The sequence below is a fragment of the Chlamydotis macqueenii genome, chromosome 1 (assembly GCF_036417535.1).
Source record: "Chlamydotis macqueenii isolate bChlMac1 chromosome 1, bChlMac1.mat, whole genome shotgun sequence".
NCBI lineage: Eukaryota > Metazoa > Chordata > Aves > Otidiformes > Otididae > Chlamydotis > Chlamydotis macqueenii.
In genome coordinates, this window is record NC_141556.1 from 95,139,856 (window position 1) to 95,149,720 (window position 9,865).

Sequence of the window (9,865 nt, forward strand, 5' to 3'; positions counted from 1 at the left end):
TTTGTGGGAGTCTTTGGAAGAGGTTAGCTCTTGAACAGCAAAGCTAGTCATCTACTACTTGGCTACTGGTGTGTATGTACATGGAGCCTGATTTTTTTTTTTTTTTCTTAATAAAACTGACTGCTGCTGTTCTGTGGAGGGGCAAAGAGAAAGATGTCCAAGGTGGATAAAAGGTGATGGTGTAAACAAGAGGTTCAATTAGACAAGGAGCAGCAGCCGCAGTATCAAGGGATGGTGTTCAGGTATGGTAATAACTCTGTGTATGCTGTAGCAAAAGCCAATGGCAGCTGCAGTTACTGGGAGAAGGGTGCAGAGATGAAAGAGCGGATGCTCATCTGTACAGACCTGAGAGGTGACTGAGTGGACGTGGATTAACAGTGCTGAGGAAGATGGCAGGACTGGGAGGCAGTGATGTGAGGGTTTGGACAGCTGAAGAGGAATAGAATGTAAAGATTTGATCAGTTGGCTCCTCAGGATGACAGATTTTGTGGCAAAGTTGGGCAAAACGAGATTTGGGGAATTTGGTGGCTCAGAGGAAAGTGCTGGTAGCAATTGGGCTAACAGCAATAAAGGAGAACTGATGGTGTGAGTAAGGCAAAGGAAGTTGCCGGGTTGAACGGGGCTTTGAGCAACCTGTTCTGGCTGAAAATGTCCCTGCTTCTTGCAGGGACATTGGACTGGATGGTCTTTAAAGGTTCCTTCCAACCCAAACTATTCTACTATTCTATGATTCTAAGTATGTGTGGGGGAGGCACTGGCCACTAGGATGACTATGGTCTAGAAAAAACAGAGTGTTGTCAATCCAGTGGTCCTGAGTCAGTCTCTCATCTCAAGCTGTGAAATAGATATTCCTTGGTCTTTTCCTCTATGAGCTCTGCCAAGAAGACCAAGGACTTAGAAAACTTGATTTTTATTACAAATGTAATAAAAATAATAAGCCAGGGAAAAAAAAAAAAAACAAAACAAAACATTTTGTAACAAAAATTTTTGTTATGTCAGACAAAATAGGGATAAGAAGGGATTGTGAATACCTCTTCCCTGTGTCGCTGCAACCTTCCAGGGAAGGTATTGGCTTGCAGGCTCACTTCCTTTCAACTCTACTGCTGGGTGAATTTCAGCAGGTGCTGAGCAACCCTGCCTGGTCCCTAGTTCATCAGAAGCCAGGTATGGGTCTGTTCTTAGTCTCACTCCTGCTGCAGGCTGTGCTGAGCTTTGCTCCAGCCATGGGATAATTCAGGCAGGAAGGGGTCCTGGAAGGTGTCTCGCCCAAATTCCCTGCTCAGAGCAGCAGTGAGGGCAGGCCTGGAGGCTGCTCAGGGCTTGGCCCAGGTGTCTGGAAAACCTCCAAGGACAGATCCAGGACGACCTTGCTCTGCAGCCTGCTCTGTTGCCTCTCTGCTGTCACTGGCAAAACGTTTTGTGCTCCTGTCCCAGCCTGGAGGCTCCGCTCACCCCAGGCAGCAGAGACATCGCTTCTCACACACGGCTCTGTGGGACTTTGCGAAGAAGCATAGCTGAGGAACAGTTGTCCTACCGTCCCCCTTTCATGGGGATGGGGCACTTTTCGAAAAGGCTGTTCCCGGCAGGCCGGTTAGCTCAGTTGGTTAGAGCGTGGTGCTAATAACGCCAAGGTCGCGGGTTCGATCCCCGTACGGGCCACTCTTCTTTTTCCGCGGTGTGGACGCAGGCCTGGGAGGAGGTGCGGAGGGAGGGGAGGGGAGGGGAGGGTTTGTTTTCCGGTTCGGTGAAGGGGAGGGGCAGCGGCTTAAGCCGGTCTCCACGGCCCATCTTGGGGTGGAAAGGTGACCTCGGGGAAAGGAGGCAACTGCGAGCGGTGGCAATAGTGAAAATGTAGCGCCAGAGGGTAGGGAACAAAGGGAAGGGATTTGCAGGGAGGAGGAAGGTGAAATGATCAAAAATGCAATATAAAAAAAAAAAAAAAGTAAGTAGAAGGTGCACTCAGCAAGATTTTAAATCTTGGCATGGAACACCACCAAATGTTCAGTATCTTTTACCTCAGAGCATCTTCTCGTCTTGTTTTTCTGTTAATTAGCATTAGGCCTGAAGAAAGTTTGCAGGACTTCAGCTGGTCCTCACTTTCCCTTCACAATCACAGGTAACTAAAAATTCCATATCAGGTCTTTAGCTCATTGCATGAGCACAGCTCTTTTATAGTTCTCTACTGTCAGAGGCTGGAACCAGTGGTACTGAAGTGAGTGAGTTTTATTTCTTTTTTTATTTCTTTTTTTTTTTTTTTTCTTTCTTTCTTCAGAGCTGGAGGACAAGCAGATCTCCCTCGACAGCCTGGTTTTTCAGAGAATGTTCTAAGCTCTATATAGGAGACATCCAGACTTGATAGGCATACTCTACAATCTGAGTCTTAATTTTTATTGATGTACTATTTATTCAAGAAAAAAAAAAAAACAAAACGGGCCAAAATGAGATGTTCTAAAAGAGTGGTATGTCTGCAAGAGTGGCTGAGATGGATCCCTGCTGACTCAACTGGCCTGTAGAAGAGTGATTTGTCTCTCAGAAACTTCTCTTAGAAGCTCAAGACAAATATTATTTTTGTCCTATCTATCTTTGAACTGAAATGAGATTTCTCCAGAGGAGGGAAACTTTCTGGTGCAATCATTTTCCTTGTAGAAACCAGTGGTTTCATTATTGGAGCTGCATACAGACAGGCCATAGCTTCTTCGGGAAAACATCTAGAGTTAACAGCATTCTATTGATTTCCTTCACTCTCTAGGCCTGTTGCTTAAGGCTTCTTCCAGCTGCAGTGTGTGATTCAAAATAAGTAGCAATAATAAAAAAGAGAAAAAGAAGGAAGAAAAGCAGGTGACACTCATGTCAAAGTCCATGTTTTGATATTTGCTCTTCCCTACGGAGTCACCGGGGTACAAGGGCACATGAGAAGTGTCATTCCAAAGTCACAATGTAATTTTTAAATCATACAATGAATATTCATGTTATCTAGCGTCCAAACTGCTGTGTTGACTCCATCAGATGTCAAGGGAGAGTGACGTGGCGCTGGTTTGATGACCTTCTGTCTTGCTACTCCACTCAGTTGTCCTCCTCAATTCCTTTGGGTCCCATTACAGTGGGCTGGACTTGACTGCATAGAATGACATCCATTTGAAATTTAATGAAGAGAAACAGCATGGTGTTTCATATTAAAAAAAAAATCTGGGAATAATATTGCTTTGGTTTATGCTTACCACATTAGGAATCAGAATTTTATTGCAGCTATGTTGTTGTGTAGCAAAGTCCTTGCTATAAACAAAGGTGATGCAATGGCTCCTTGGCCAATATTTCAGTTTGGTTTGAATTGCTTATAGTCAGTGTAGTTTTTTTTTTTTTTTTTGTGGCCAGGATTGTATGGGCATATTTTCCCTAAATTTAATTTCAGCAGATGGTTGTCAGATTGTGAGGGTCAGCCATTGTCCCTAGGGGAGTCATTCCAGAGCCCATTCTTCAACCTTAAAACCTAGTTGGAGAATAAAAAGAGATTAAACAAACAAACCCGTACAGTGGAATAATGCTCTCGTGAGGACAGCAGAGGAATTTCCATTCTGAATGATCTGCAGTGGCAGATGCTGGGGCATATTCTGGGGTTACTGTTTGGTGTTTCACTTAACCTGTAACTGGATTGCATAGCACTGAGCCTGGAAGGCACATTGGTTGCTGTGTGCTTCAAAAGCGTGGTGTGAAACACAGCTCTTCTGCCCACAGCAGACAAGGATGGAGAGGATGAACCTTTCTTATTGCCTGTGACAATGCTGAACATTGACAACTGAGGAGGAACTTTCTGTTCAGTCTAGTCAAACATCTTCTATTACCATTTCAGATATTCACTATTGCATTTTAGAGTTACACAGACAAAATAAACCAATTTGTCTCATACTCTTCACTGAGAGGACTGCATTTTCTTTGATGTGTGAAACACTACTAGGAGGACTCTTAAATTCAAATAGCTGAAGCTACCCAGAAAGTGGCTTTAGACCATATTAAATTTGGTAGATGTGTATTCATTCACTCAGCAATGTTCTGAAGCATTTTATTTTCTGGCCACATCACAGCTTAATTTTATAATTTTTTATATTGTGTTTATTACCAAAGTGTCTATGTGTCTTGTGATCAGGGTGGTTTATTCATTGAGTTTTCCATTAAGGGTCTTAATTATGGTGAAAATCTGAGCAGCAAGCATTCATCTGGTACCAATAGAGTAGTACACAGATACAATCCAGAAACAACATTATTGAAACCAAAGGCAGGATGTGGTGGAAGGAGTTTTTCTTTAGATTAATTTATGTGTGACTATGTGTAAGTGTTAGTGCTATTATCGCAGATGAAGCTTAATCTTTGCTTGAAACTGGCAAGTGTCGTGTTTACCTTCTCTGCACTAGAAAAAAATGGCAGCTCCGGCAAAATGCCCAAGTCTGTCAACTCCAAACAAAGGTTTTCATTTAAGGTTGTTGTGAGCAGAGATGCAGTTTGGAGGAGGATGAGGAAACGCCATAGAAACAGACGCAGGAAGGAGCTGCCAGCCAAGAATGTGGCTGAATGTGCATGGGCAGCCCAGTGCTGCTGAATCCAGGAGCTGGCTAAGAGGAGCTGGGAGCTGTAAGCAAAAGCCCAACAACCAGCCCTCTGTTTTGGTCCTCTAGTGTCTCAGACACAGGGTTTATTCAGGAAAAGGGACTGCATGAGAGGGACTCTGGCTTCCAGTTTTTTCTTTGCAACAGAAACAATAGGGACCCTGAATTTTTATCTTGCAGTTCACATCAGAACAGGGTAGCTGAAGCATCTGGCAACTTCTACAGTTTTGAACTAACACCTGCCTGTAGAGTTAAGCTTAAGTAGACAAACAGTTGTGTTTTTTCATTGTGGGAGAACTTGCCAGCAATGCCCATAGTGCAACAGGGCTGTCTAGAGGTCATTAAGTTCTCATTTAAACGTGTGCCATACAGAACCACGTGGAAGATAAGAGTAAAAATATCTGGTTCCTGGTTGTGTATTCGTGCTTGTTTTACAAAGAATAAACAAACTTCTTTTGCTAGATTTGCAGGAATAGATATAGCTATACACCATGTTATGTCACTTTTGTCATTAGCTGTGATATAAGGAATGAAGGGCAATGGGAGTAGTCTGGGGTCTGACTTCCCTTTGACCTATGTGAATAAATGTTGTGATGTTCCAGAGGGGGACAGCAAATGACAGTTCCCTAATATTTGGGTAGGACCAAGGCTGACTGTGCCTTCTCATGTTCCTAAACAGCCAGTATAGTTATTAAACCTTGAGGCTTATCTGAGTCACAGCTAGCTGGCTAATATCCATCACACCTCTTGGAAGCAAATATTCTGCTTTTCTATAAAATGGTTAAAATGCTACGTAAGGATGCAGATTGAAGCACCCTCTGACTGGGCTTCCTAATGCTTTCGGGGGAGAAATTCTCTCTTGTTCTAGGCTTAAATCTAAAAAGGATTTTTTAGTCTCTCTGGCTTTTCTTCTCAGCAAGAGAAGATTCGAATATCTGGTCCATCCAAGACCACAAAGATAGGTGTCAGTGTCACGTCTTCCCAGTTGTGCTTGAAAGCAACTTTCTTTTCAGCTAGAGTGGGTTTTGCATTTCTTTGTGTTGGCTTCGTGGAGAATTCCCCTGAAGATCAGGGAATGGGACTGGTTCAATGGGAGAGCTTAAGAAAATATGGTTCAAAGAGCAATTTATTTGATGCATAGAGGGAAGGCACAGATAATTGTCCCATGCTCAATGAAGTTTCACTAGCTTGTTAATATATGCTATCATCACTTTCAGTAAGAACAGCTTTTTGATGGTGAACTCTTTGCTTTTGAATTACCAAAACTGTTTTTTTTTAAGGAGAAAATCTTCCTGCATCCCACTTAAACATGACTCTTCTGGTTTTACATACATACAAATTGAAAAACTGAATAAAAGCAAAACAAATATAATTCTGTGTTCTGCTACAAAGTAATTCATTTCAGCAAAACCAAGGCAGCGTGGGCTCAGCATATGACTAAGAATTAAAGGACAAATGAATATACAGGTCTTCAATTCAATGTGTCTGTCTTTGCCCATCACGCAAAAAGAGAAAATGCTTATTCTAATTAGGAAGCACTCTTGAAAATCTACAGAGAAACACTAAAAAAATCTCTCTCTATACAAAAAGAAGTGGTTACCTTACTGTATCCTAGGTGTAGAACAACAACCTGTTGGGCTCATCTGCACACCTTCTAGTGGTGGATGACCACCAGCAAAGAAACTAGCTGGTCTAGTGTTGAGTTAAAAGAAATATTAGCCATTGGAATCTGTTTAAAGTATGAGTTTATTTCTGTTAGAGCATGCTGTGTCTTCCCTATGGCGACAGAACTTTTTAAAGTGGTAATTTCTGCCTAATACTGGTTTTAATGAGGAAATTGCATTTTCTTTTTTTCATATGTATATACTTCTGCTCTTCCTCAGCTTTGCTCTCTAACAGATTTGCAATAATTCTGCCAGCAATGGAAAGGACAAGTTTTCTTTTAAGCAGATGAGGCTCTAAGCAATTGATGTTGAGGCAGCAGATAGAGAACACACTTTCACAGTATGTTTTGGTGGATACACTGAAAAGGGTTTTACTTCAACAGCACTTAAAATATTTGCTTTTTAAGGAATTAATCTGAGGTGCTGTAACTCTGGCATTCTATGGGAAATAATGATAAGAAAGAGGTTCTCCTACCTGCATACACCTTCTCGTCTTATTTTGTCTCCTTTTAGAGAGCTATTCTGAGAACAAGCTGCTGAAGACAAGCTGACTGGTTTGAAGTTTAGTTTTTTTAATGAGGAAAGAGTGACTCTGCAGAGATTAATAACTAGTGAATCCCAACAGGTCAGCTTCTTCAGGTCACATGATGCATTTTTTCCTTCCTGTCACCCAGTCCAAAAAAACAATGCTGTATTGCTGTGTAAATCAACAATGAGAATGATTGTCCAGTTATGTCTTGTCATATCTGGCAATCTTGCTAATGCTAGATGTAGGACAGAATCCTTTTCCCTCTTTGACAGAGGTTATGGCTCTGCAAGAAAAAAAAAGACTTCAGTTTTGCCAGAAGTTTCATGAGACTTACAAAAGTACAAGGATGAGCTTTGTGGGATGAGAATATGCCTCTCCTTCTAGGCCAGTTTTGTTTTCTGACTATAGTTGTACTTTTCTTTCCTCTTCCACAACCAAAGGCAAAACTGATTGTACATTTGGGCCATTGCCTGTCAGTTGGTACGAATTTGAGGGAAATGTCGTTATTGTAATGATTAGTAAGGGTGGGAAAGTCCCTAGAAGGTGACAGGAGCCCAGGATAGAATCGGCCATTCTTACGGTTCTTCCACTCACTGCATATAAGACTCTGGCTGAACCCCAGCACTCATCTAAGTGGAAAGCGTGATAGAAAAATACTTTATTTCTCCCCGGGTACTGATTGGAGGAGGTGGTGGTGATGTCTTAAATATATTGTTCAGAGGAGTTCTGCCTGGCCAGGGAGATTAGCCAGAAGCCTCAAGGCCTTTTCGTTCTCCCTTTTGATGTTGTGTAGTGGTCTCCTGCACTTGAGCTGTACCAAGAGAGCCATAAAACTGCCAGGAGATCACAAATGTATAAACCCAGACAAGCTCTAGAAAAGCTCAGGGGGGAGAGGGAAAGTGTAAAATTCTGCTAAAACACAATTGCTCAGACTCCCAGAAACTTCTAATGTCATTAAGTTTCTACAAGTGAGATGCCAGTCTCTTTACCTAGATGAGTTTGCTTCTGACTCTTTTGGAGAGACAGTCCTGTCCGAGGCTTCATGCTCTAAATTCCCCTTTAAGCCAAAAATGCCAACAAGGAAAATCTTGACACTTGAAAAGTCAAAACATATTTACTTCAGTCAGTGGAAATGCACTCCTTTTAACATGGGAAAATCAGAGTAATTCCCTACCGTCAACTTTGTGTATTTCAGATTTTTCCTGTCCTGAGTTGGAACAAGATGTTGATCTTAGAATTACACAAACATGAAATTTGGGTCAGGCTAATCTGTTTTGATTTGGACTCCTTTAATAGTAAAAAAATCACTCTTACCAAATTTCTAAACTGTTGAGATGCCTGGGCATATTTCCCCTGTTTACAATAGGGATATTTCAATGAATATGCATTTTCAAACTCATATTTTTTTTGACTGAGAAATTCCTGGTTGGTTCTATTCTCCAGCAGCATGTAATGTCTGAATGAGAGAACATCTCTGGCCTTTTAGATTAGCAGTATTTACAAAAATGTTAGATGACTAAATATTGCAAGATTTTTGTTGATGGAAAGAGCCCTACTGTGCAGCAAGATACATTTTTTCATCACCTCTAGAATGATTAATTCTTTCTCAGAAGTGTTGGCCTCCAGTCTAATCACTTTAGAATGGTCTTTAACTGCACTTGAGGTATCTGCACATTTTGCAATTGCTTAGCCTCATCCTTTTTCTCAGAGATCTTGTATTGCTTTAAACAATTACTTTTTCATGCTTTTATGGTTTTGAAATACTTAATCTCCTCTAGCTTTCACTAATGTTCTTTTTCAGTGTGAAACACTGGAACCTTCAACCCCAAAATGGTACTTGACCTCTTTGTTTACAGTTGCTTTAATATGTATATAGTGCCTCTTCCAGCATGTGTACTGTCACTGATACACTTACTGACATATGTCTTGAGTGTAGTTAGGTGTACATATTTGACAGCAGAAATCATGCTCTGATCAACATTGATCTCTGTAGCCTATTAGTCAATTCTGCTAGACTCTGCTTCTAACTTGTGAATCTTTTCCTGACATTAAGATCTAGGTCAGCGTTGTCAAAATTCATTTGGTGACTTGAGTAGACACAAATGGCCATGAGCTACAGTACTGCTGAAAAATAGATGTAGTGTCCCATACAAAAAAATGTTCAGCTTATCTATCATACTGGGAGAGAATTACTGCTGTTTTGCGTCATCATTACTGTACAAAAATAGATACAACATTAAAACTGTCTTGATCTCTAGCTATTAAATTTTAATCACTAGGAAGCTTAATTTTCAATAATGGTACATTTCTTCTGGGTTCCTACTGCAAGCAGAAACAGCCTCCTGAAACTTCAAAGAATAAAATAGTTTACTTCTAGGTTCCCAGGCACCCAGTGGTGCTATACAGGCACTTCTTGCTTTACAAAACCTTTACCATTACTTTAATTAGAAGTACATATGAATTAGAGGGGCCTCTAAGTCCGATTAGAGGATGGACTATGTGGGTGAGCAGTAATGGCTTATTATTGCCCTTGTTTCTCCTCTTAATACTTGGATATGGAGTATCTATGGTACACTGTGTCAATTTTTCTTCTTTCTAAAACATCTGAATCTTCAGCCCAAGACTCCCCTCTATTTACAGTTGTTGTACTACATGTATGGTGCTTCTTCCAACACATGTACTATCACTATGATATACTAAGTTACATGTTAAGCGTCCCGTATTTGTTCTGGGACTATCTTTGATTCATTGCCCCTTCAAAAGCACAGCTATGTGTCCATATATGTTTACTCACATTTTGTACTGGGATGCTTTTCACTTTTCCTTTTTTTTTGCTTCTGAATCTAAATCAGCCTGGGCTCCTAGGATTTCATATACATTATGAATTCTTACCTGAGCACTCTGCCCTCCTGTTGCCTGGCCTTACTAATTCGCTCTTTAAACGTAGGCTTCCCTCAAGTGTACACCTATAATCCTTTACTGTGGAAGATACTTTGGTTTGCAAAGATGAATACTTATTTGAATGCCAAAATGTTAACTTTGAATTCTTTGTATTAAACATTTAAACACTGACA

The 9,865-nt window shown here is 41.0% G+C and overlaps 1 non-coding gene across 1 annotated transcript; it reads left to right on the forward strand.

Moving 5' to 3' along the window:
* The first annotated feature begins 1,585 nt into the window (after positions 1 to 1,585).
* On the forward strand, positions 1,586 to 1,659 carry TRNAI-AAU (transfer RNA isoleucine (anticodon AAU)). Its single transcript has one exon. It is a non-coding gene; the product is annotated as a tRNA-Ile (tRNA).
* The last annotated feature ends 8,206 nt before the right edge of the window (positions 1,660 to 9,865 follow it).